At 43.0% G+C, this 23,422-nt stretch overlaps 3 long non-coding RNA genes across 6 annotated transcripts in view; 1 reads left to right on the forward strand and 2 right to left on the reverse strand.

The window, feature by feature from the left end:
- Positions 1-20,345, forward strand: part of LOC114822022 (uncharacterized) — a 49,392-nt gene extending 29,047 nt beyond the window's left edge. For 3 of the 4 annotated variants that reach the window (XR_011574221.1, XR_011574215.1, XR_011574217.1), the window contains 2 exons: positions 16,568-18,149; positions 18,240-20,345. This is a non-coding gene — a long non-coding RNA (uncharacterized lncRNA). The remainder of the gene's footprint in view (positions 1-16,567; positions 18,150-18,239) is intronic. The other variant, XR_011574216.1, reaches the window with a different exon arrangement.
- LOC139193952 (uncharacterized) lies at positions 618-3,104 on the reverse strand. The gene is made up of 2 exons (XR_011578536.1): positions 696-3,104; positions 618-649 (listed from the first exon to the last, which is right to left on the reverse strand). It is a non-coding gene; the product is annotated as an uncharacterized lncRNA (long non-coding RNA).
- On the reverse strand, positions 9,009-10,763 carry LOC139190168 (uncharacterized). The gene is made up of 3 exons (XR_011574224.1): positions 9,757-10,763; positions 9,576-9,673; positions 9,009-9,400 (listed from the first exon to the last, which is right to left on the reverse strand). It is a non-coding gene; the product is annotated as an uncharacterized lncRNA (long non-coding RNA).
- Positions 20,346-23,422: the final 3,077 nt, after the last annotated feature.

Consider the following 23,422-nt stretch of genomic DNA (forward strand, 5'->3'; position numbering starts at 1 on the left):
GTCCCCCAAGTCTTCGGTCAATAGAGTCTGTTGGCTGAAGACTTCAAATTGAATCCATGTATGGGCCGAAGTGGCGGTTGTTAGGAGGCGATATTTGTATACCTTGCACTGAAGCTTTGTAGGTGAAGCTTTGTAGGTGAAGCTTTGCAAGTGAAGCTTTGAAGCTAGAGCTCTGTAAATGAAGCTTTTAAAGCTAGAGCGTTTGTAAATGAAGCTTTTGAAGCTAGAGCTCTGTAAATGAAGCTTTTGAAGCTAGAGCTCTGTAAACGAAGCTTTTGAAGCTAGAGTTCTGTAAATGAAGTTTTTGAAGCTAGAGCTCTTGTAAATGAAGCTTTTGAAGCTGATTGACATGAGTGATGCTCATGAATGTTTATGTTGATTGACATGAGTGATGCTCATGGATGTTGTCATGAGTGATGCTTATGAATGTTTAACATGAGTGATGCTTATGAATGTTGACATGAATGATGGTCATGAATGTTTATGTATGATTATCATGAGTGATGCTCATGAATGTTTATGTATGAATGACATGAGTAGTGCTTATGTATAATTTGGAGTACTAGGCGTACTTTTGATCACCTAGTTGGTGCTATTTTGGGCTTATGGGTCTTCGCTCTCCACAACATGCCAGCCCATTTATTTTGGGCTTTTCCTTTTTTTTTTTTTTTTTTTTTTTTTTTTTTTTTTTTGACCCTCTGATGGGGTTTATATATATTACCCTCTGATGGGGTTTATACAGATGTTTCCGAAAGATAATAAAAATAAATTACATCATTCGGGTGAGGTGTTTATTCCTTGCTTTTGCAGTGTTTTTCTGCTCTGCCTTAACTTTCTACCGCACTCTCTGTCTTTTGCTTTCTTCTTTGTGAGCACATGACCCCTCCATGACTGCACCACTTTTTTCTTTTTCTTTTGCATTGTCTCCCATGTGCTCTCGAGGAGGGCCTCCATTTTCTTTTTCTTTTTCTTTTGCACCTCTGTCTCCATGTGCTCTCGAGGAGAGCCTCCATTTTCTTTTTCTTTTTCTTTTTCTTTTGCTTTCTTAGTGACATGATGGCTGGATTGCTTCACACTGGTGTGCAATTGGCGCATGCCATCTCCACAAACTTCTTCAGACCCTTTCCTCCTTTTCCTTTTTCTTTTCTACTTTTGTTCCCACTGCTTTTGTTTTTTGCTTTCTCTTTTCTTTTGCTTTCGGCATGCTGGGATCTTCACTGCTTTTCCAGTCAGATGTCACCAGCGGTGGAGCCATGGACGTGGAACAGGAACTGCCGCGGAGAAAAGATCGCACTTTCCATTTGGTGGAGGTATCTGGTCCTGATCTCCATCTCCTGGAACTTGCCTAGGAATTGGCTCCTTTGAATCCACAGTATTTTTGGGAAAAATGGGTTTCTTTTCAGTTTCATACCCATTCTACTGTTCTTTTAAGACCTCACTGTTTTCTTTTCATTTTCATCCACGACGCGAGCGGGCGACAACTCCACACCGTTCTTTAAGACCCCACTGATACTAGGGAAGCAAAACACAACCGTTTAACCGGACCCAGTCTGAGCACATGCTATCAAGTCGCGGCCAGCCATGGCTATCGGAATAGCGTGGCGCTGAATCGGCGTGGGCTTCACGTACTTGCACCGGCCAAATCGATCTCGACAAATGTGTCCACCGGTGGTGGAATGTCCTCGTCGCTCACCTCCACCGGGATGTCTTCGTAGGCGTCGAAATTGATACCGCCATTTCCATCGCCTGCGTCCTCAATGATTTTGAGCTGATCAAATTCCTCAGAGAACCCAAAAGCAGAAAACAGGAACGTGGCGTCTTCGATGAGGTTCTGATCGCTAGAGATTTGGAGGGATCGATGGATGATGAAGGCGTAGAAAGCAGCTGCGTAGAGAATCAGAGATCCCACCTCTCATTTCAACAACTTCATAGCTCTTCCATAGAGAAAGAGAGAAAGACAGTGGCACTGTCGCAGTCCACGGCCGGGTCAGATCCGCCGCCTAATCACCGCAGTTGAGCATCATCTTAAGGACTGGAATATGATCTCCACAATGTTCTTGCTAGTATCTTCAGGACCCAATTCAGAAACTGCATGTCTAACAGCCTGGTAAAGCTCCAAGTTCTCAGCTTTCATGAAAATCTCACCACATTCCGGACAAAGACAGATGCTCCCCCTCAGAGAGAGGTCTCTAGTAAATCCAAGAACATGATTAACCACCATCCCCATTAATTTCATGGAGTGGAGCTTTCATGGATCTGCTTGAAGTCTTATTGCTGTGGCTGATCACCGCGTGCTTGCCAGAACTTCACACCTCCGCCATGCTCCCGTCGCGGGCCAGCTCTCCGTTCGACGCGCTGAGATCAACGGTCGGCGCCAATCCGCGTGTCTCGCTGTCCTCCCCGTTGTCCTCGATCAACATCGCGATGAGCTGAATCTGGCTGGTAGTGAGCGAAACGAACCGGGAACCGAAATGTGGAGCTTGGTGGAGAGTTTGGAGGATTTGCTGCCGGAGTAATGGAGGAAAACCAACTCGCCAAATGGAAAGCCGGGATGCTTCTTGGGGACAAAGAGATCGAGCAAATCCGTTGGAGGTAATCCAGCCTCTTCGATCTGGGTCTCAGTTCGATGAAGACCGTAGAAGTGGGTCCCTCTTCAATGGGACCCCCTTTCCAACGAAACCATTTCAGCTAGCTTCTCATTCCCATGGATTCACACAAAGCTTTTTACGGATTTGGGTTTTGGATCTTCTTTTCTGGAAAAGCCCAGTGAGGTTTTTTGGGTTTCTTGCAGATTTTGTAGATTCACAGTGGAGGTGAAAATTTGAGAGAAAACCGACATAGCTTTTCGTGTCGATTCCCACAGACGGCGCCAAATGTTGATGCACAAAACCGGATGGTCTTGGAACAACGTAAATCCGACCGTGAATCTGCATAAAATGTAAATGACACAAGAGTTATCGTGGTTCACCCCAAGGTTTGGGCTACGTCCACACTGATTATGTATTTATTTGAGGGAATAGAGAGGGAGAGGGTGAGAGCTTCTGAGAGTTTCTGAGGGTGAGAGAGGGGATCTCAGGCCTAGGAATTGGCCTCTGAGGGTGAGAATGAGGCCCCCCCACAGACGGCGCCAAATGTTGATGCACAAAACCGGATGGTCTTGGAACAACGTAAATCCGACCGTGAATCTGCATAAAATGTAAATGACACAAGAGTTATCGTGGTTCACCCCAAGGTTTGGGCTACGTCCACACTGATTATGTATTTATTTGAGGGAATAGAGAGGGACACTATCGCATGAAATCCTTTGTGTACAACCATCCTTTATCAACAAGTGGGAGGTGGAAGCCAGACTCACCTAAATGAGAAGACCTCGACTTTCCAAACAGCAGTGGCACCTCCCCATGCCTTGCATAATGCTTCGCCGAATCAACAGACATATCAATTTCAAGGCAAGAGGAAGGATTTCCATCCTCACCACTCTCATTTCAGTAAAAAGAGTAAGGGACACTATCCCGATAACCAAGGGTATCGCCACAATAACGCTCGCCCCCAGGCAGTCAATGCAGTGGGTCAAACCCGCGTCAAGATACCCCCTACCCCAAGGTATGAGACATACACGCCCTTGAATGCCACATGCGCGGCCATTTACCCCAGCATAGCTCACCTGATACCAAAGCCAAAGCCGAGGCACCCAGATTACACGCCCCCAAATAACGCGGGCATGTTTTGTTGCTACCATGAGCATAACAGCCATGATAGCGAGAAATGTATCATCCTCCGTGATCGTATTGAAGCTTTGGCACGAGAAGGAAAAATTGATCAATTCCTCCTTCACCCTCAAAGGGATAACCGTAACCAACGCCAGGTGAATGTCATATATTCCATAAGCGGCGGCACACCCATATCTGAATCTTCCAATAGGGCCATGAAAAACAGTGAACGAATTCTGAGGCCTGGTCACCAAGTGTTTCACGTGGAAGACATCAGGGGAGGGAAGTATCAAAAGCCTAACTGGGATCCGATATGTTTCTACCCTGAGGAAGAAAGAGGCATCATCTACCCTCATAACGACCCATTGATCGTGGAGGCTCACATAGCCAACTTTGATGTTCGACGAATCCTCGTAGACACAGGGGCTTCGGTCAATATCATGTTTGCCGAAGCTTTCAGGGCACTCAGTGTAGCTGAACACTTGCTCGATCGCTCGATTTCTCCTCTGATAAGCTTCTCCGGTGATATCGTGCAACCCTTAGGGAGCATACATTTACCCTTTACTATTGGTACAGGCCCTTACACGGCTACCATTACCACTAACTTCCTGGTGGTTGACTGCCCAACGGCATACAATGTCATCTTTGGGCGCACAGGCATCAATGATCTCAAGGCTATGGTATCCACGCATATGCTGTTGATGAAATTTCCAACCCCCCATGGCAACGGCTACATCAGAGGAGATCAGCTTAGTGCACGATCATGTTACAACACTTCAGTTAAGCAACAACACTTGCCCGGACCCAAGGAAACCCTGTCTGTACATGACCAAGTCACAAAGACCAGCCTAGATGAAGCGAACTTGGATCTTCCTGATAGCAACAATCAACCCGATGATCCTCGAGATGACTCTTTCACCCAGCAAGCCCAACCTGCTGAAGAGTTGGAGAAGGTACCTATCTCAAGAGATTATCCAGATCGCATGGTGAAGATTGGCACCACATTGTCACCACCCCTTCGGTTAGCATTGATATCTTTTTTGAAAGAGAACACTGAAGTCTTCGCCTGGTCATACAAGGACATGCCAGGCATCTCTCCCGATGTCATCTGTCATCGTTTGAGTATTGACCCCAAGATCAAGCCGGTGAGACAGAAGCGAAGATCTTATGACGCTGAACGATACGAGGCAATGAAAGCAGAAGTTGAAAAACTCAAAGGCATAGGCTTTGTCCGCGAAGTCAATTACCCGACATGGGTAGCAAATGTGGTCCTTGTTAAGAAAAATCCGACCAAAGAAAGTCTTTTGCTTCAAAAGGTCTTGTGGAGAATGTGTGTTGACTACACCGACCTAAACAAAGGGTGTCCGAAAGATAGCTTCCCTCTTCCTCTTATTGACAGACTTATAGACTCTACGGCCGGGTGTGAACTCCTGAGCTTCATGGATGCTTACTCAGGATACAACCAAATCCTCATGAACCCTTCGGATCAAGAACACACAGCCTTCACTACCGACAGAGGACTATACTGCTATAAAGTCATGCCTTTCGGCCTAAAGAATGCAGGAGCGACTTATCAGAGACTAGTCAACTCAATGTTCGCCGAGCAGATTGGGAAGAGCATGGAAGTTTACGTTGATGATATGTTAGTCAAAAGCAAACATGCTGACCAACACATCACCAACCTATCTGAAACTTTCACTATTTTGAAGAGGTATCGAATGAGGTTAAACCCCAACAAATGTGCCTTCGGCGTAGGCTCTGGCAAATTCTTAGGTTTCATGATTAGCCAACGAGGCATTGAAGCTAATCCCGAGAAGATCAAAGCAATCCTCGACATGAAGGAACCGGTAACTTCAAAGGACATCCAGAGCCTTACTGGCAAGGTGGCAGCCTTAACCAGGTTCATTTCTAAGGCCACGGACAAATGTGCTCCCTTTTTTAAAGCACTTAAGGGAAGTAGGAAGTACATTACATGGACTGATGAATGTGCCGAGGCATTCAAAAACCTCAAGGAGTACATGAGTAAAGCCCCTCTACTCTCCAAGCCCGAGGTAGGAGACATTCTCATTATCTACCTATCGGTATCAGCTTCAGCCGTAAGTTCCGTTCTCATTCGAAAGGATGGGAATATTGAGCGACCTGTCTACTACGCTAGCAAAGCCTTACAAGATGCGGAGACACGGTACTCTAACATTGAGAAATTGGCTCTGGCATTGGTCATGTCTGCTCGAAAACTCCGCCCTTACTTCCAAGCGCACTCCATCATCGTGCTTACCAATTATCCTCTTCGACAGATACTCCAAAGTCCTGACACTTCAGGGCGAATGATCAAATGGGCAATAGCGTTGGGTGAGTTTGACATCTCCTACCAACCAAAGCCAGCTGAGAAGGGCCAAGCAGTGGCAGACTTCATTGCCGACTTCACATATCCGGTTGACATTGCTTCTACACCTGAAGCAGTGGCTTCATTACCCCCAGAAGCTCAGAAGATAGAACCAACAACCCCAGCATGGAGTCTGTATGTTGATGGCTCATCCAACCAACAGGGCTGTGGAGCGGGACTAGTCTTGACTACACCCGACAAAGTAGCAATGGAGTATGCTCTTCGTTTCAAATTCAAGGCATCAAATAATGAGGCCGAGTATGAAGCCCTTCTAGCAGGATTACGTTTGGCCAAACACCTCGGGGTTAAACAAATTGATATTTTCAGTGACTCCCAATTGGTGGTCAACCAGGTTACCAACAACTTTGATGCTAAGGACAGCTCCATGGCAGCATATCTTGCGCAAACACAACTTTTGCTCAAACACTTCCACTACCAGATCACCCAAGTTCCTCGAGCGGCAAACAGTCATGCAGACGCCCTGGCTCGCCTCGCCTCGGCTGTGGAAGACAAGATTGGAAGAAAAATTCATGTCGAACTGTTGGCAACACCAAGCACCATGGCCGCAGAAGTATGCAACTTACAACAGGGGGATAGTTGGATCACCCCGATCTATAATTTCCTTGCTCATGGCATCCTCCCAAATGATAAAGTCCAGGCTAAGCAAATTCGATACAAGTCTACCCGCTACCTGATCATCAATGATCAACTCTATAAGCGAGGTTTTAGCCTGCCATACTTAAGGTGTCTTACGCCTGCCGAGGCGGAAATCGTCCTTCGGGAAATACATGAGGGAGTCTGTGGAGATCATGCTGGATCTCGGTCCCTAGCACACAAGACTTTTCGCCAAGGATATTACTGGCCAACACTCCACCAGGATGCCATCAAAGTATCCCGCTCATGTGACAAATGTCAACGATATGCGGCTATTCCTCATTCCCCTCCAGAGCCTCTTACTCCTATGATCAGCCCTTGGCCCTTCGCCCAGTGGGGACTTGATTTGATCGGCCCAATGCCGGCAGGGAAGGGCAAAGTCTGTTACGCAGTCGTTGCAGTGGACTACTTCACAAAGTGGGCCGAAGTAGAACCCTTGGCAACCATTACTGAGGCAAAGATAGAAGACTTCGTGTGGAAGAACATCATTTGTAGATTCGGCATTCCCAATGCGATAGTCACTGACAATGGGCGACAGTTTGACAACAAGAAGTTCAGGTTGTTCTGCTCTAAGTTCAACATCAACTTATGCTTTGCCTCTCCAGCTCATCCCCAGTCTAATGGACAAGTTGAGGCAATCAACAAAATAATCAAGCGCACTTTGAAAACCAGCTTGGACAAAGCTAAAGGCTGTTGGCCAGAATTTGTACCCCAAGTTCTTTGGTCATATCGCACTTCATATCGGACTTCAACAGGAGAAACTCCATTCTCACTTGCCTTTGGCACAGAGGCGGTTGTCCCTGTTGAGCTCGAGCAAGCAACATTCCGAGTCCAGAACTACATTCAAAGTGAAAATGACAAACAACTCACCCTCAACTTGGATTTAGTCGAGGAACACAGAAACCAAGCTCACTTGAGGAATGTCGCCTACAAGCAGCGCATCTCCAACTATTATGACTCTAGGGTCAAGCCTCGTTCTTTCAAAATAGGAGACTGGGTCTTAAAGAAAAGATTACTCTGCGACAGAGTCCCGAGTGAAGGCACACTTAGTCCAAACTGGGATGGACCGTATGAAGTCATTGGCATCAGTCGCCCTGGCTCTTACACACTTAGAAGCTCCGATGGCAAGACCCTTGGCCATCCATGGAACGCTGATCACTTGAAGTACTACTATAAATAGACTCACGATGTACAAGTGTTGAGCTATAGCCGTTCGGCATCCTATGTAATGAAGGCCATTTGGCAATGAATTCAATAAAGAGGTAATTGAGCTATATCCGTCTTCCACAGTCACTACAAAACAAGCAAATGAAGACCGTGTCAAGCGCCAAAAAAAAAAAAAAAAAAAAAAAAAAAAACAGCTCCATCCAAAAAGCTTCACCCGAAAAGCTTCACCTCCAAAGCTTCACCATCAAAGCTTCACCCAAAAAGCTTCACCTAAAAAAGCTTCACCCAAAATAAAACTTCACCTCCAAAAAGCTTCACCCAAACAGCTTCACCTAAAAAAGCTTCACCCACAAAGCTTCACCTAAAAAGCTTCACCCACAAAGCTTCACCCAAAAAGCTTCACCTCCAAAACTTCACCCAAAAAGCTTCATCCAAAAAGTTTCACCCAAAAAGCTTCACCCAAAAAGCTTCACCAAAAAAAAAAAAAAAAAAAACTTCACCTCCAAAAAGCTTCACCCAAACAGCTTCACCCACAAAGCTTCACCTAAAAAGCTTCACCCACAAAGCTTCACCCAAAAAACTTCACCCGAAAAGCTTCACTTAAAAAAGCTTCACCTACACAGCTTCACCTAAAAAAGCTTCACCTAGAAAGCTCCCTCTACATACTTTCACCTACAAAGCTTCACCATCAAAGCTTCACCTCGAAAGCTTCATCTACAAAGCTTCATCTACAAAGCTTCACCCAAAAAGCTTCACCTAAAAAAGCTTCACCCAAAAAAAACTTCACCTCCAAAAAGCTTCACCCAAACAGCTTCACCTAAAAAGCTTCACCCACAAAGCTTCACCCACAAAGCTTCACCTAAAAAAGCTTCACCTAGAAAGCTTCACCTACATAGCTTCACCCAGAAAGCTTCACCATCAAAGCTTCACCTAGAAAGCTTCAACACCAAAGCTTCACCTACAAAGCTTCAACACAAAACCTTGCTCCAAATAAACAAATTTTGTTCACAAAACCCAAGATGCCCTTGAACTTGTACAAAAACACAGGTCAACACAAACATTTGTTTTGTTCTACACCCACAACATCCCTGTCATAACCAAACAAGCAATTATGTATATGTTTCCAAACATATTATAATAGATCCAACAACAAGCCAAAGTCCCAAGTTTCATAATGGACAAAAGTACAAGCAATTCATCAATAATGAAGGTGCTACAAAACTTGGAATCTGCCCCAAAATAGAAATCCAACCCAAGAGACTTTTTCTCTCTCTCCCTCTTCCGCCTCCTTTCATCTATCAAATTTCTGCAACCTCTGCTCTTCTCCAATGGAGCTGAATTTTGGACACCCTATAGTTTTTGAGCATATGAACAACTTTCAAGAAGGAACCATTTCTGTTTGAGCGACGGAAATTAAAGTGTTGAAGCTCCAAACATGACAGTCGGATTCTTGCAGATTTCGAAGCTGCTATGATGTTTCGAAGATCTGGAAATATTTAACCATTAGTTCATTCTGAATTTTTGATATGTTATGAAAGAGACGATGAGGCACAACTTCAATGAAGAAAGCATGCTGATCTGAACAATAGAAAATGGAGTTTCGAAGCTCACAACAAATTTGACGGGTTGACAGAAAAATAATAACCAGTCATTCATCATACCTGAATTTCTTGAGTTATATAGCTCCGAGGGATCTCAAATTTGGATATGTTGTAGTTCACAAGCTGAGGAACAACTTCAATGAAGAAAGCATGCTGATCTGAGCAAGAGAAAATATAGTTTCAAAGCTCACAACAAATCTGACGGGTTGACAGACAAATGATAAACAGTCACTCATCATACCTGGATTTCTGGAGTTATACTGCTCCGAGAGACCTCAAATTTGGATATGTTGTAGTTCACAAGTTAAGGAACAACTTCGATGAAGAAAGTATGTTGATCTGAACAAGAGAAAATGGAGTTTCGAAGCTCACAACAAGTCTGACAGGTTGACAGAAAAATGATGAACAGTCACTCATCATACCTGAATTTCTGGATTTGTACTGCTCCGATGGATCTCAAATTTGGATATGTTGTAGCTGACAAGGTGAGGAACAACTTCGATGAAGAAAGTATGTTGAGATGAACAAGAAAAAATGGAGTTTAGAAGCTCACAACAAGTCTGACGGGTTAACAGAAAATTGATGAACAGTTACTCATCATACCTGAATTTCTGGAGTTGTACTACTCCGATGGATCTCAAATTTGGAGATGTTGTAGTTCACAAGATAAGGAACAACTTTCATGAAGACGACTTTGCGATCTGAGCTATAGAGAATGGTGTTATCTTGCATCCACTCAGGCTGATTAGTGGAAACGAAAAGCAATTCCACCAAAGAAAAGATGAAAAAGAGAGAAAAGCTACTAATTGCACTTGATCTTGTCTAGTCAATAGCATGCAGCATCAAACACACAAAAGTTGGAAATATTTTTAGATAAGGCATATGCGAATGTGTGACATCGAAACAAGGATTCGTTACTTTGACAAATTAGTAACAAGCGAGACACCTCATTCGGCAACTCTCTTCGCCTGAAGACTTGGGGGACTCCCACCATATGCTACTGCACCTTAATACTCGGCAGTCTCACAACCACTCAGTGACTTGGATTTTTCAAGTCTCCAATCGAGAAGTTTTCCTCACTCGGGAAATTAAGGGAACACTACCTCAAACTACATGCTTCACTCACAAAGCTTCAACAATACAGGTTTCAACAAAAGCAAAAATTCAAAGAACTTTATGAAGAAGGCTTTGGTGTATTTAACACAATATATTGAAATGAAGCAAAGCTTATTTATTAATATTTTCGATAAGCCACAAATATGTACATATACATGCGTCAAAATAAACAAACAAAAGGGAGCCTTCATAAAGGTTGCTTAGGGGAAGTCTCAGCAGTCGGTAGAGCCCCAGAAAGAGAAAGCACCGGAGGGTGGTTATCCGGAGCCTCAGTACTTGACAAAACCCCAGAAGGAGGAGGCATTGGAGGTTCATCATTTGAAGCTTCATTACCAGGTACAGCCCCAGAGGACGAAGGCAATAAATGCCTTTGGAACAAACCCACAAACCGCTGATGATCAAGTAAAACCTTACCATCAGATTCCTTCATCTGGTCAAGCTTCCTCTTCATGTTTGTAGCATAGTCATGGGCGAGCCGGTGCAACTGCTTATTCTCATGCTTGAGCCCTCTAATCTCCTGTTTGAGACTCATCACTTCAGCAGCCAATGATTCAACTTGGCAGGTTCTAGCAAATAGACGTTGAGCCATATTAGACAAAGAACCTGCACACTGAACACTAAGAGCCAGAGAGTCCTTAACAGCCAACTCATCAGACCGTTTGGAAAGTAGTCTGTTATCTTTGGGAGTGAAAAGGTTCCTGGCCACCACTGCAGCGGTCATATCATTCTTCATCACAGAATCCCCAACGGTAAGAGGACCAGTAGGGGATATGAAGGATGGGCGCCATATGTTGTCTGGAGAAGGCGTGGCTGTCTCTTCTCCAAGGTTCAGGTCAAAACGACGGTCGGAGGGTCCAGACATTTTCAAATGTGTTGAAGAAGGAAGAGGTCAGACAAATCAAGATCTTAGAAGTGCAAGAAATGAGCTTCTACTGGTAGAGATTCAGGTGTGCTGTGGAACTTAATGCCAGCCTCTATAAAAATCTGCACTCGACGGAGCTTCAGAAATCGAAGAGGCGTTTGCTTTCTCAAAAGCTGGGCTGCTCAGAGACCACGAGGGCCGATCTCAGAAATCGAAGAGGCGTTTGCTTTCTCAAAAGCTGGGCTGCTCAGAGACCACGAGGGCCGATCTCAGAAATCGAAGAGGCGTTTGCTTTCTCAAAAGCTGGGCTGCTCAGAGACCACGAAGGCCGATCTCAGAAATCGAAGAAGCACCTGCTTTTTCAGCCTCGTCAGCACCTGTCACATGCACAATCAGCTTTGCGGAAATTACGGGCAATCTGTCGAAGATTTCTGGTGAAGTAAAAAGCACGTGAATCTTACTGTTCAATCACCGCTCTCCATATGCACCATCAACTCCTCGGGTACCACATATAACTTTGTCAAAGATCTCTGACAAAGTTTAGGCACGAGAATTTCGAAGTTCCAGCTACCCTACTATTACCCATAAGGGTAAAGGAACAGCACTACTGCTTGACAACTGGAAAGTCCCTATGTGTGTCGACCTCCGTGTTTTGCGGCAAGACAGGTTGGCAAGAACGTCCAACCTTTACTCACATTCGAGAAAAGACTCCCAACATAATTACTTTCTCAAAAACCGGAGTAGCACCGCTTTCCGAATCTCGAGAGTCAGATCCTCGACGGGATTGCTTGTTCGAAAACCGAAGAGGCACAACTCTCAGAACTTCGAGAGCCAGATTTCCTTAGATAAAGCTTGTCTGTAATCTTCACACGTAACATCAGCTTTCCAGATACCACATACCACTTTTTCAAAGTGCTCTGACAAAATTAAAACACGTGAAGCTGGCAGCTCCCACTACATTGCTGTGACCAAGAAGGGTAAAGGAATAGCATTACTACTTGTTATTGGGAAATCCCTATATACATTGACCTCCCTCCTCAACAGACAGGCAAACCTGCAAAAATGCTCAACCCTTTTTCGCATTCGAAAATGCACCCTCAACATAACCTCTCGAAATACTCAGCTTTATTTCCCCCCGATAATACCTCAGCAAATAAGCCACACCAAGAACAAGAGTATCTCATATCATCAGGGTCGAAAGCAAGAGTATCCCATATCATGCTTTCTCCCTGTCTTTGTCTTTGTCCTTGTCCACACCTGCAGGACAAGGAGAAAGAGAGCAGTCAGTCGGAACCTGAAATCAAACCTCCAATTTGGAACTGACTGCCTGGAGCCTTTGCCTGGTTGCTTACTTAGCATTGCTCTCGAGTACTCATCCTCAACTGCTATCAAGGTCACGAATTCCACCGGCAAATACCTCATGACAGTTGATCAGATATTGGCTCTTTACACTGAAGCTGCCAAGCGTGGATGAGTCACTATGAAGGAATGTTCTGAAGGACCATTTAAATGCAAAGGTTGCACACCACTTCTGCCATGCAAAAGATTGAAGCAGAAGGTTCAACGGTGAGCTGAAACAGATCACTACAGCACGACACCTTTCCATACCACATTCATTATTCCGTCAACAGCAAAAGTATCCCATATCATCAAGGTCGAACGTACTCTAGATTTGATGGACTTGTTTTGACCCTCAAATTTTTGAGTCGGCCTTATACTCTGAAGGGCACCAGAAAACCCTCCAGCACAGTTCAAGAATAAGCCTGTGGAAAGTTACTTCTTCAAAAGCAAAAGTATCTCATATCATCTCTTATCCATTTGCTTCTCCTTATCCTGGCAGTTGAATGAGAGACAAGGAGAAGGAGAACAATCAACCGGAAGCCGAAGTCAAACCTCTGATCCTGGGTTGCTTACTTGGAAGTTTGACTGCTTACCTTGTCTGTCACCTCTTTCGGCAGATCTCCTAGCTCGGCGACTTGGGGGACTCCTACTATAGGGTTTGTATCACACTTGACTAAGCCCGAAACTACAACTAAGCTTCAAGTGAAATTGATACATTACCTTGTGCGTCAACATCAGCTAAATACACCATTCCCGGATGGAGGAAAGGTACTTCCAGAGAAGGGCAGATGAAGATCAGACCACACTTCGGTACTTAGAAGTTTCGTGATTACTCAAGGGATTGGATCTTGCAAGTCCCCAACCGAGGAGTTTCCCTCACTCGGGAACTTAGGGGAGCACTGTTTGTACCATACTTGACCAATCCCGAAACTACCGAGCACCGGCCAACGCTATACTGTCAAGGACCCAGAAGAGTTCCCCTCCGACCAGGAGGCCAATCACTACTCGACACGTGTCAAGATTAGAAGCCAATCAGAGCGCAGCACGTGTCAACATCAAGAACCAATCATAACATGACACATGTCAATGTGACAAAGCTACAAGTTTTTCTATAAATAGGGGTCATTCCCCCACAATATTGCCTAATGCTATTTTGTGTTAAATCATTCACAAGAACTCACTAAATTGAGAGCTTGATCCTTTGTACTTGTGTAAGCCCTTCACTACTAATAAGAACTCTTCTACTCCGTGGACGTAGCCAATCTGGGTGAACCACGTACATCCTGTGTTTGCTTCTCTGTCTCTATTCATTTACGTACTTATCCTCACTAGTGACCGAAGCAACCAAGCGAAGGTCATAAAACCTGACACTTTCTGTTGTACCAAAGTCTTCGCTGATTTTGTGCATCAACAATATCCTTAAGGATATAACAATCCTCTATCGTATGGCTAATGAGTCGATGATACTGACAATACTTTGGATCATCGGTCTTATTTACTTCAGCGGGACGCTTTGGTTCAAGAATCGTGATCATCTTTGCTGCAAGGAGTTCATCGAAGATAGTTCCAACATCTTCATCATCAAAACTATATTTAACTTCTTTTCTTTTTACATTGTCACTTTTCTTGTCTATTTTGACAAATGTCGCCATAGAATCTCCTTTCTTTGGCGTTCTTTTGTTATCTCCTTTCTTGGTGTTAGACTTATTTTCTAAGTCTTGGATCATATTTCCAATCACATTTTTCTGGGACATTTGCTTCTCCACATTACTTGCTTTGGATACCAACTCATTGAAAGTTCGAGGCTCCGCAATTCTTACAAATGTTGCAATCTCAGGGATGAGGTTATTGTAACATATTTGCACTGCTGAAAATTCAGAAATCTTTTCCATGCATTGTAGGTTAAGGCTTCTCCATCTTGTGATGAATTCGCTCGCGCTTTCTCCGAGCCTTTGTGTTGTTTGAGCTAAATCCATTAACGTGACCTTTTTCTTTGAACTGACGAATTGAGCTAGAAAAACTCTTTGCATATCATCCCATGTTATAATAGATCCTGGCTCTAACTGAGTGTACCATATGAAAGCAGACCCTTTGAGTGATTGAACAAATTGTCAAACCAATAAGGGATTTGACTGCGATGTTTCCCCACAAGCTGAGTAAAAATGAGCTAAGTGTTCTTGAGGAGAACCACTTAAACCATCAAATTTATCAAAGCTCGGTTTTTTATACCCTCAGGGAAATGGCACTGTGTCATAGTGAGTTGGATAGGGCTTCCGGTATCCGAGAATTGGTGTCGTTAAAGACATTTGAAATTCACGAATCTTTTCAGCGAAAATTGCATTGATATCTTGATGCGTAAGTTGGCTACCGGAACGTTCTCCTTCTGTTTCTTTCCTTGCTCTTTCTTCAGCATTATTTATGCTAGCTTGAGCGGCTAACTGAGCTGCTAAAGTCGCAATTTCAGCTTCCTTATAAGCTACCAAAACCGCCATTTCTGCTTCTTTTTCTGCTAGTTTTCGTTGCATTTCTAGCAATTGTTCTTCTGTATTTGATGCCCTAGTCATCAAAACTTGCATGTTCTCAGATTCGGTGTCTTCATTTATCTCCAACTTTTGGAATTGAGTCATTACTCTAGGAATCTCTTCTTGGGAAAAATATTCGTTTCCTCTAAGAATGTCTTCAAGGGATGAACTCTCGAGAGAGTGGATTGCCAATGCTCGGGCCCTTGCACGTGTGATAGGCCCTCAATTTGAATGTTGTTACCTTCCTCAACAAGTTCGTAGGCCTTGGCCTTTTGTTGAACATTTCCGGATACTATTGGCAGAATTTCTTCATCTTCCTTGATAAAGGTCATCATGACCGATTCCATTATAGGTAAAGTGATCAGGATTGTTCCGATCATGATTTGAGTGATGACGGGAACCTTGATAGGCGGTGATGATGTTACTTTGACGATCTTGCGTCGTGGCACCTTGGTGTTCTTAGATGAAACAACTCCAAGAAACTCCATTGGAATGATTTCAATGTCTTCAAGTAAACGATCCCTAGTGATCTTCTTCCTAAGAGCTCGTGCCGCTCTCTTCCTTGCATTCCTTAAGGCGTTCTTGGACGAACATTTCTTCGGCCCAACTTTGATGACTTTGACAGCCACCTTGCTTGTCTTTGTTGCTATCTTAGCCTTCACCATGTTGCAGATAGTTGGTGCTTCATTGATGGTGAAGGAGATTTGGCGACCAGCATGCCTTCCATGTCCAAGTTTGGATTCAGCAGCAGGGAGTTCGTGGAAGTAAACAGTAACTTGTGGCGCCATGTTTCCTGTTACAAAAACAAAAAACATAGCACATTAATTATCTTCAAAATTAGAGATGAAAGGGAAAATGGGTCCCAATGGGCGTGCCAAAAATTATGTTGAGCAAAAATTGTATACAATATGTAAACAAATAATTCACTCGACATAATTTCACCCTCGTTCATTTTTCTTAAGAGTGTTTTATTAATTCGAGTTCGATCCATTCTAGGCTACGCGCCTATTAATTACAACCCTTCTTTTGGGAAAGGAATACCCTTTGATTCTAATATGAATAAATCATAACTTAGGGATTTGGGTGTTTATTTGATTTTGTGACTGTGTCTAGGTAGAGCCCTAGATTGCCTACGTACCCTCGTTGAGGGATCAAGTCACTCGTAGTTCTTTATGTGTTTTGTTGGAGTTTGATGCCTTGTGCAGTTTCAGCTCGTGCAGGCAAGGAGCAATTGATGCCTTGTGCAGTTTCAGCTCATGCGGACGAGGACTTTAAGCCGTTGTAGCGTTTAATGCCTTGTGCAGTTTTAGCTTATGCGGGCGAGGACTTTAAACCATTGGAGTTGGATGTGGCTTCATGCCATTTGAGTCTTGTTGCGGCTTCGTGCCGTTTGATATTTGATACGGCTTCATGCCATTTGAGATTTTTTTCTTCGGCTTTGTGCCATCTGACATTTGATACTGCTTCCTTCCATTTGAAACTTGACATGACTTTGTGTTGTTCGTCCCTATTTTTATTTACAGAGTCCAAAATATAAAGCTCACGTGAATACAAAATTGTTGTTTTACTTCAATCTCACATGGAGCAACATCCCCTATAAAACTAGGAACTTGTGCTTGAAGACTTCTCTTTTATTCTTTGTAGAATTTGTAATTACTTGATCAAAGTAGTAGGAGTGAATTTAGTTTATATAAACCAGGGATTCGTCTTGATTTCATGGTTGCGTCTGAAATTTGATATTAAACTATCTACGTATCCTTAACGGAATCAAACCAGCGTAGTTCGTAAATTTTGAGACTCATCGCGGCTTTGTGCCATTTAATACTTGATATGGCTTCGTGCCATTTGTATCTTGTAAATTTAATGGGAATATTTGTGATGAACCCACTATTACTTTGGTATTTGACTTTGTCTTGGTGCCGTGCATCTCAGACTTCTTGAATAAATTTAACTTTGATAGATGCCATATTCATAAATCCCATATGAGTAATATGGAAGAGCTACTCTTTTTTTCTTTCTGGTTTCGTGGATAGCCTTCCCATTTTAATTTGAGGGAATTGTATGTAGCAAGCTTTTTATTTCTTCCCTTGTACACTTTGATTTTTCTAAGTCCAGATGGGATATCACATGGCGTCAAAGTCTTAGCACAAAAAGGCTTTTGATGGAATTCTTTAACAAGTAGCTTCCCCTTTTTTTTTTATAATTTTCTTTTGAATTTTCATACCTATTTATCATAGGATTTTGAACCCATTTGACCCAAGACCTAAGTTTTTTTTTTCTTTTAACCTGCCAGCAGGTTTTACTTTTTTTTTATGCCTTTAAGGCTTCAAAGCTCAACACCCACGTGAGGTGCAGTGTAGACTCCCAATTTCAATACCCTCTATTCTTTTCCACGTGAGGTGCAGCTTTATTCACCCTTTTCTCTTGCCTTGCGAGATGGCTTTACAAATCCTTTGTTTTTTAGTTCCAACACACGGTGCTCTTCCATCAGAAACCGAAAGCAGTTCCGCAATATTTAGGCTTCCGTTGATTTCGCCATGTTTTTGAAATTCCTTTTGGGTTTGTCAGCCGTTGATTTCCTAACGAAGATAGGTAAGACTGGAGTTCTATCTCTTTTTGAATTGTTCCAATTTATCCTTTTTCCCCCCTTAAATTGCAGATTCCCCCTTTTGTGCAGGTCACGAAACTTTCATTTTTTTTTTTGCTACATCATTCTTTTGTTTCTTGCCACGTCTGTTTTTCTTTTTTGTGGATCGAAGACTCGAAACGAAGAGGGCAGAGGGTGTCAAGCAGGTTACCCATTTTCATTTTCTTTATGTTCTGGGTTTGTTTATGTATTTGGAGTGAAGTGAAGCTCTAAACTGCGATAAATTTTGTGTGCAGGCGTCAGGGGCAACGACCTCTCTTCCATTTGGTTGTTGGACATACTGTTTTACAATACCAAGTTCTTTGAAAACAAGTGTTGATTCATGGCTCCAAAGGTGAGGATTGCACTCTGAAATTTGTAGGGTGCCTTCATAGTATTTGTTGTATTTGTGTGCTGCCTTCTATGTTTAATTGGAATAGAATTATACTTTTCCATTTGTATGTCTGGCGAGTGGCTTTACAAATAATTGTGCTCATGATAATTTTGTCCTGCTTGTTTGTACTTGTGTAAACTGATTTGTATACCAGGTCTTTGGGTGTTAACACATAGGTTGCCCTGTGAATGAGTTTCCCAATTAATTTTGGGAAGTTTTGACATCAAGCTTTGAACTCTTTTTTTTTTATATTCACATGGCAGAGAAGCAAGTGAAACTTTTTGACACAATGAAAGTTTTGTCCCATCTTCATGTGGCAAAGAAGGTTGCTTGTCCATTTAAAGATTGGGAAATTTTCCCTTTCTTTCCTTGTCTTATAGCATTTCAATGTCTTTTTTGGTCAAAGCTTTGACACAATGTTTGATCAAAACTTTGACACAATTGTAGCATTTCAAGGCTTTGAACCTTCTTCACGTCTCCTTCCTTCTTTGTCTTTATCAAAGTTGTGTTGGGGACTTTTCTTTTGTCATCATCAAAATTTCTGATTTCTTTTCCTTTGTTTATTTGTCAACACATGCACTTACTCTCTTTAGCTTTTCCAAACATGATAACCACCTTCTTTAGCTTTTACAGAAAACTTTTCTTCATTTAGTCATTCTCTTAGAGCATATTTTTCTACTTTTCTTCTTGCATTGGGGAATTTCCAAGCATGAGTCGGTCAAGTGGTATTTTTGGCTTCTTTTCCTTTGCTCATATGTACTTATATGGTCATTTGTCTACATGTGCATTTTTCTTTGTTCCCTTGTCTCTTTTATCCAAATATGACTTCCACCTGCATGTCCCCATATGTTAAAGAAAAACAACTTTTCTTCTTCCTCCTCTTCACGTGTATGTCTCCATGTCTTGTACCCGTGAGTAGCACCAAACAGAACAATTTCTTACCCCTTGAGTTGTATCTCGGTATATGTTGCTTCCTTGCTGTTTTTCTTTACAGAAACTGAGCTTGGGATTTTGAAGTTGCACTTGCCAGTCCGGTGAGGGGGTATAGACCATTTAGACTCGGTTAAAACTTCACAGGGTGGTCTAGGCCACCCCGAAGAAATTCATGGGATTCTTGGAGATTATTTCTGCTGCTGTTAGTGGGGAGTTATGTCGTTCAAAGTCTCCACCTCCATCCGAGCAAAGAGACAAAAGCCAAAAGATGGCTAAAAGAAAGATTAGAGAAAACATGATTTGTCCTTCTCCTTTTTTTTTTTTTTGCGTTGTAGACCATTGCCGAGCAAAGGGGAATGTCGTGGACCATTGCCTGGTGGTCTTCTACTGCCATGTATTTTTTTTTTTTGTTGCTTCTTCTTTTGTGTCCTTCTCTGTCTTTTGCATATATATATATATACACACACACACACATATTACCCTGCTTTTGTCTGCAACATAACATCAAACAAGAGAAGAATAATTTTAACAGGGCTTTGTTTCATACCTGGTGGTGAATGTTCTTCTTTAGATCTTGGCTTGAAAGCACGAATGGTTGAACTCGTTCTCTTTTTTTGGCAGCACTTCGTTGCTTTTGGTATTTTCTCTCAAAGTTTCTCTATTTTCTGCAGAGTTTCCCCTCTCTTTTTTTTTTGTCTGTCTCCTCTCTTGCTGTGGCTGATGCCTATTTATAGGCATCCCAAGAAAGCTCTAGAATTTTTTTTACATGGGGGGAGATGGAGGCCATGACCTCCTATCACTTTCCCTTAACTTCTCCCACTAACTATGCAGTTTTTTTTCATGCTTTGCAGAAAATTAGGAGACCCTGTTTTGCACAGTTTCTTCCCCCTTTTGTAGGAAGAAATTCATATTTTATATATTTATGGATGTTAATTTGTATGTAAAGCCCGTCCTCATTTTTTTTGGGCTGGATTACATTTTTGTTTTGCCTTGTAATTTGACCCAATTTGTATGGACTCTATTTTTTTGTTGTGTATTTTTGTTGTTCAACACTCGCACTGGAAAGCAATTAGTTTATCATCTCGCACTGAAGAGCAGACCCAGAAAAAGGGTTTTTAGCAGTTGTTGTGGACAGCAGTTGAGCCAGGCTTATGAGTAACTTCTTGAATCTTCATTGAGAATAAAGAAATCAATCAATTGTGCTGGAAGGTAGAAACTGCATAACAAACTGGATAATCTTTGGCTTGCAAGGCCTTGTTCGTCGAGCTGCTTGAGACTTCGAGCTTATTGGGAAAAGCCCAAACGGGGTTCAGGGGGTGATGGAGACTTCCCCTGCTTGGGGGTTTAGGGTTTAGGCTGTTTCGTTGACCTATCAAGATACTCATCGCATCGACCCTCATTTGTCAACTTTTCAAGGTACTGCTTCCACTTTAGGCAGTCGTTGGTAGTATGGCCTGGTCCTTAATGGAATGCGCAATACTTTGTATGATCTAGCCTGGTACGATCATCTTTCATGGGTGGCGGCAGTTCGAACCAAGGTTCGTTCTTAAGCTTGCGGAGAAGTTGGCCGATTGGAACTGTGAACTTGGCGAATGTTTCAGGCCCTGAGTCTTCTTTGGTCGAGGAGCGTTCCATGTGCTTCTTTTCCGACTCGTTTTTGTTAGACTGCTTGGCCTCGCCCCATAATGCATGTTTTTCTGCCAAAGCATACGAAGCTGCTAGGGGTTAGGTTTTCTCTCATTATTAGTTTTCCGAATAAAGGATGTTCGGTAGGAAGCCCATTTCTGAATGTTGTCGTTGCTATGTCCTCATTGCAACCAACAATCTTGGCCTTCTCAGCTTTGAACCTCTTAACATAGTCTCGAATTGTCTCCCTAAGGTCTTTTACGATGCTGAAAAGATGGTCGGATGTCCTTTTGATTAAGCGGTTAGACGAATACTCCTTAATGAAAACAAAGGAAAGTTCGTTGAAACTCCGGATCGACTACGGCGGTAGAGTGTGAAACCAATCTTGCGCTTCGCCTTGTAGAGTTGTGGCAAAAATTTTGCACATAAGCGCGTCGTTGTTCCTGTAGAGGATCATGGTACTGCAGTAGTGCTTGAGATGTCGATCCAGATCTTCGTCTCCCTTGTACGGAGTGAAGTGAGGCATAGTGAACCCACGAGGTGGATCTGTCCGCTCGATCTCATTCGTGAATGGTGACATGCTTATGTTGGTCATGTCCCGTCGAAGCGCATCATCAGCAAGCTCCTTACGTTGGAAATTGTGCAATCATTCAGTTAGGAGCCTCTCAACTTCTTCTTGAATTTGCCTCTGCTGGGGCAGTGGAACTTTCGGCTGCCCCCGGTCGTGACCTATGGGTTTGGGCCACTCTTCCCTATGATCGACTCGTCTATGTCTCGGCTGCGGTGCATGTGGCATGTTCCTGGCAGGCAAACAGGTTGCTCGCAAGCTGTCGGTTGAACTTGAGTCTGATTGAGTGACTGCTTCTCTCCGTCTACCGTGCTACCTATTCCAATGTGAGGTGGAGAATACTCTTTGCGAGCCTAATTGTGAATGAACACTTCACCTGGAAGGTTGTCCATATTGATAATCAGAGTGTGACTTCAACTGTGATCGTATGCTCGTCCATGGGCTTGATTGGGAATGCACGTTCCTCCGCACGCTAAGACGAGAGTATACGCTATCCCAAGGATCTAGGTAGGAGCGTAAACTGCCAGAACACTTAGATCGTGGCCGGTTGATGGGCTGCTTGCCGGGACTGTCACGTCCCGATCCCAACATACGTTGAAAATCGACACGTGACAAGGAAAATAATGTTCGTTGAATACGGTATAAGTTACGAAATGAAATACTTTAACTGATAACCCAAATTAATGTGAATGTGGCTAAGTTCTCCACAAATTATTTACAATTATGTACATCCCAAATAAAAGAAGCATGAGGTGCTCAAAAGGAAGTCCTAAAAGATAAAGTACAAGAGTGAAACAAGGGTAACCTAATGCTCCAAGTCTCTGATAACTGCACTGCTACCCCCACCTACAAACTTCTCGGAGTCTACTCAAACCTGTCGCCTGTACGATCAGTGCCTACAACATCGGAATGGTGCACCAGGCAAACAACAACCTGGATAAGTTGCGAAGCTTATGAGAGTGACAATAATATCAAGTATGTGAGGATAATGCTAATGCCAACCATCAAACACAGTTTACATATCTTGAATATAAATCATTTATAAGAATTCAATACAAACTTTTGCAAACCCCGAATGAGTCACCCAGACATCCAACAGTTCATCTGAAACCAATCACAACATCTCACAACCATCTTCTCATACAACACAATGAAAAGTAGAGTTAAAGCGACACAGTTTGGCCGAAGCCTACACCTTTGAAGCCATCTCAATTCAAATTCAATAAATCCCAAGGTGAGTAAGATTCCGGACCTTCACTCAACGAAATCGCAAAAGATGAGGGATTCCGGACCATCTCTCAACGGAATCCAAGTGGATACGATTCCGGACCCTCACTCAACAGAACCGTAGAAGACCAACAACCAGAATGTACGACAGCGCAAAGAAATGAGACAAGCATAGGTTACTTAATTTACAAAAACTCAACAAAGGGAAATTAGGCACAATTACTAAATTTAGAACCAATCACCAAAGCGGAAGGTGAAACAATATTGAAGCAACAAATCCCCATCATAATGGTTAACGGTCATTACTAGTCCTCACATTAATCTCAACATGTCAATCATACAAATCAAACCACATTTCCCATATACATGCCACACTCCATTTCATAAACATAAATTGATGTCGAAGTATTGGAATAATAATTCAATAGAACATATTCATAAAACCAATTCATATCCACACAGGATCATAATTATGACAACCCGGTAATTACCAATATCACATATATTAAAGTCACTCACCTGGAGTCCGTGCTAATGTACCCTAGCACGATAGTCAAGGCATCACGTTCTTGTCACCGCCTGTGGCCGAGTCCAATTTGGCCAAGAAGGCCCTCAAATTGGCTCGCACCCAACGAAACCCTAAGGTGGGTGTTCTTCAATTCGGCTTCCTTGGTGTTCCAACGCCCCAACCA

The sequence above is a fragment of the Malus domestica genome, chromosome 02 (genome assembly GCF_042453785.1).
Source record: "Malus domestica chromosome 02, GDT2T_hap1".
NCBI lineage: Eukaryota > Viridiplantae > Streptophyta > Magnoliopsida > Rosales > Rosaceae > Malus > Malus domestica.